General features: G+C 43.3%; 1 non-coding gene across 1 annotated transcript; it reads right to left on the bottom strand.

The window, feature by feature from the left end:
* Positions 1-282: 282 nt before the first annotated feature.
* Positions 283-390, bottom strand: LOC130964254 (small nucleolar RNA R71). Its single transcript, XR_009080355.1, has one exon. It is a non-coding gene; the product is annotated as a small nucleolar RNA R71 (small nucleolar RNA).
* Between the last annotated feature and the right edge of the window lie 4,051 nt (positions 391-4,441).

Here is a 4,441-nt window from a genome sequence, read left to right as displayed (position 1 = left end):
GAGCTTAAGCCTCAATTAGTTTCTCTAATGCAACAGAATTGCAAGTTCCATGGACTTCCAATGGAAGATCCTCATCAGTTTTTAGCTGAATTCTTGCAAATCTGTGACACAGTCAAGACTAATAGGGTTAACCCTGAGGTCTATAGACTGATGCTATTCCCTTTTGCTGTAAGAGACAGAGCTAGAATATGGTTGGATTCTCAACCTAAAGAAAGCCTGGACTCTTGGGAAAAGCTAGTCAATGCCTTCTTGGCAAAGTTCTTTCCACCACAAAGATGGAGTAAGCTTAGAGTGGAAGTCCAAACCTTCAGACAGAAGGATGGAGAATCCCTCTATGAAGCTTGGGAAAGATACAAACAATTAATCAGAAGATGTCCTTCAGACATGCTTTCTGAATGGAGCATCATAGGTATTTTCTATGATGGTCTCTCTGAACTATCCAAGATGTCTTTGGATAGCTCTGCTGGAGGATCTCTTCATCTGAAGAAGACGCCTACAGAAGCTCAAGAGCTAATTGAAATGGTTGCAAATAACCAATTCATGTACACTTCTGAAAGAAATCCTGTGAACAATGGGACTAGTCAGAAGAAAGGAGTTCTTGAGATTGACACTCTGAATGCCATATTGGCTCAGAACAAGATATTGACTCAACAAGTCAATTTGATTTCTCAAAGTCTGTCTGGAATGCAAAATGCACCAGGTAGTACTAAGGAAGCTTCATCTGAGGAAGAAGCTTATGATCCTGAGAAACCTTCAATGGAAGAGGTGAATTACCTAGGAGAACCCTATGGAAACACCTATAATTCTTCATGGAGAAATCACCCAAATCTCTCATGGAAGAATCAAGAGAGACCTCAACAAGGTTTCAATAACAATAATGGTGGAAGAAACAGGTTTAGCAATGGCAAGCCTTTTCCATCATCTTCTCAGCAACAGACAGAGAGTTCTAAGCAGAATACTTCTGACTTAGCAACAATGGTCTCTGATCTAATAAAGACCACTCAAAGTTTCATGACTGAAACAAGGTCCTCCATTAGGAATTTGGAAGGACAAGTGGGTCAGCTGAGTAAGAAAATTACTGAACTCCCTCCTAGTACTCTCCCAAGCAATACAGAAGAAAATCCAAAAGGAGAGTGCAAGGCCATAGACATGGCCGAATATGGAGAGGAAAGAGAGGAGGAGGACGCCACTGAGGAAGACCTCAGTGGGCGTGTACCAATCTCCTCTGAGTTCCTCAATGAGGAACAATGGGAATCTGAGGCTCAAAATGAGACCATAGAGATTCCATTGGACTTACTTCTGCCATTCATGAGCTCTGATGAGTATTCTTCCTCTGAAGAGGATGAGTATGTCACTGAAGAGCAAGTTGCTAAATACCTTGTAGCAATCATGAAACTGAATGACAAGTTATTTGGAAATGAGACTTGGGAGGATGAACCTCCCTTGCTCACCAAAGAACCGGATGACTTGTCTAAGCAGAGACTGCCTCAAAAGAGGCAGGATCCTGGGAAGTTTTCTATACCTTGTACCATAGGCACCATGACCTTCAAGAAGGCCTTGTGTGACTTAGGGTCAAGTGTAAACCTCATGCCCCTCTCTGTAATGGAGAAATTAGGGATCCTTGAGGTGCAAGCTGCAAGAATCTCATTAGAGATGGCAGACAATTCAAGAAAACAAGCTCATGGACTTGTAGAGAATGTTTTGGTGAAGATTGAAGACCATTACATCCCTACTGATTTCATAGTCCTAGAGACTGGGAAGTGCATGGATGAATCCATCATCCTTGGCAGACCCTTCCTAGCCACAGCAAAGGCTGTGATTGATGTTGATAGAGGAGAGTTGATCATTCAAGTAAATGAAGAATCCTTGGTGTTTAAGGCCCAAGGAAATCCCTCTATCATCATGGAGAGGAAGCATGAAGAGCTTCTCTCAAAACAGAGCCAAGCAGAGCCCCCACAGTCAAACTCTAAGTTTGGTGTTGGGAGGCCACAACCAAACTCTAAGTTTGGTGTTGAACCCCCACATTCAAACTCTAAGTTTGGTGTTGGGAGGTTCCAACACGGTTCTGAGCATTTCTGAGGCTCCATGAGAGTCCTCTGTCAAGCTAATGACATTAAAGAAGCGCTTGTTGGGAGGCAACCCAATGTTTTATAGTTAACTATTTTCTTTTGTTATTTTATCTTTTTTGTAGGTTGATGATCATAAGAAGTCACAAAAACAATGAAAAAAAAAGCAAAAACAGAATGAAAAACAGGAAGAAAAATAGCACACCCTGGAGGAAGAAGCTGCTGGCGTTTAAACGCCAGTAAGCCTAGCAGTTGGGCGTTTAACGCCCAGTCTGGCACCATTCTGGGCGTTTAACGCCAGAAAGGGGCACCAGACTGGCGTTAAACGCCAGTAAAGGGCAACAACCTGGCGTTAAACGCCAGGAATGGGCACCAGCCCGGCGTTTAACGCCAGAAATAGCTCAAAACGTGATTTTGAGCAACATTTGTTGCAGGGATGACTTTTCCTTGACACCACAGGATCTGTGGACCCCACAGGACCCCACCACCACTCTCTCTCTTCTTCCCCCATTCATCAATCACCTCAATACCTCTTCCCCAAAAACCCTTCACCTATCAAATCCCATCTTTCTCTTCACCACTCACATCCATCCTTCATAAATCCCCACCAACCTCACCCTTCAAATTCAAACCACTTTCCCTCCCAAACCCACCCTCCATGGCCGAACCATTACCCCCCCTCTCTCCTATATATACCCTTCTTCAACTCTTCATTTTCACACAACCTAAACACCCTTTCTTACCCTTCTTGGCCGAACACACTACCATCTCCCTCTTCCTCATTTCTTCTTCTTCTACTCTCTTCTTTCTTCTTTTGCTCGAGGACGAGCAAACATCTTAAGTTTGGTGTGGTAAAAGCGTTGCTTTTTCGTTTTTCCATAACCATTTATGGCATCCAAGGCCGGAGAAACCTCTAAAAAGAGGAAAGGGAAGGCAAAAGCTTCCACCTCCGAGTCATGGGAGATGGATAGATTCCTCTCAAGGGTGCATCAAGTCCACTTCTATGAAGTTGTGGCCTTGAAAAAGGTGATCCCCGAGGTCCCCTTTTCACTCAAAAAGGGTGAATATCCGGAGATCCGCCATGAGATCCGAAGAAGAGGTTGGGAAGTACTCACCAACCCCATTCAACAAGTCGGAATCTTGATGGTTCAAGAGTTCTATGCCAATGCATGGATTACCAAGAACCATGACCAAAGTGTGAACCCGAATCCAAAGAATTATCTCACTATGGTTCGGGGGAAATACTTGGATTTTAGTCCGGAGAGTGTGAGGGTGGCGTTCAACTTGCCTATGATGCAAGGAGATGAGCATCCTTACACTAGAAGGGTCAACTTTGATCAAAGGTTGGACCAAGTCCTCACAACCATATGTGAAGAGGGCGCACAATGGAAGCAAGATTCAAGAGGAAAGCCGGTTCAATTGAGAAGGCATGACCTCAAGCCCGTGGCTAGAGGATGGTTAGAGTTCATACAACGCTCAATCATTCCCACTAGCAACCGGTCCGAAGTTACCATAGACCGGGCCATCATGATTCATAGCATCATGATTGGAGAAGAAATAGAGGTTCATGAGGTTATAGCCCAAGAACTCTATAAGGTGGCGGACAAGACCTCCACCTTGGCAAGGTTAGCCTTTCCTCACCTCATTTGTCACCTTTGTTATTCAGTTGGAGTTGACATAGAGGGAGATACCCCCATTGATGAGGACAAGCCCATCACCAAGAAAAGGATGGAGCACACAAGAGACCCCTCTCATCAAGAGATCCCTGAGATGCCTCAAGGGATGCACTTTCCTCCACAAAACTATTGGGAGCAACTGAACACCTCCCTAGGAGAATTGAGTTCCAACATGGGACAACTAAGGGTGGAGCATCAAGAACACTCCATTCTCCTCCATGAAATTAAAGAAGACCAAAGAATCATGAGGGAGGAGCAACAAAGACAAGGAAGAGACATTGAGGAGCTCAAGCACTCCATAGGATCTTCAAGAGCAAGAAAGAGCCGCCATCACTAAGGTGGACCCGTTCCTTGATTTCCTTGTTCTTTATTCTTCTGTTTTTCGATTTTTATGCTTATGTTTATCCATAATTGTGTCTTGTGATCATTAGTGTCTTAGTGTCTATGCCTTAAAGTTATGAATGTCCTATGAATCCATCACCTTTCTTGAATAAAAACGTGCTTAATTGAAAAGGAAAGAATTGCATGAATTCTGAATTTTATAATAGTTTAATTATTTTGATGTGGTGGCAACACTTTTGTTCTCTGAATGTATGATTGAACAGTGCATATGTCTTTTGAATTTGTGGTTCATGAATGTTGGCTCTTGAAAGAATGATGAAAAAGGAGACATGTTACTGAGGATCTGAAAAATCATAA

Source organism: Arachis stenosperma, chromosome 2, assembly GCF_014773155.1.
Source record: "Arachis stenosperma cultivar V10309 chromosome 2, arast.V10309.gnm1.PFL2, whole genome shotgun sequence".
NCBI lineage: Eukaryota > Viridiplantae > Streptophyta > Magnoliopsida > Fabales > Fabaceae > Arachis > Arachis stenosperma.
This window is presented reverse-complemented; position numbering and strand designations above follow the sequence as displayed.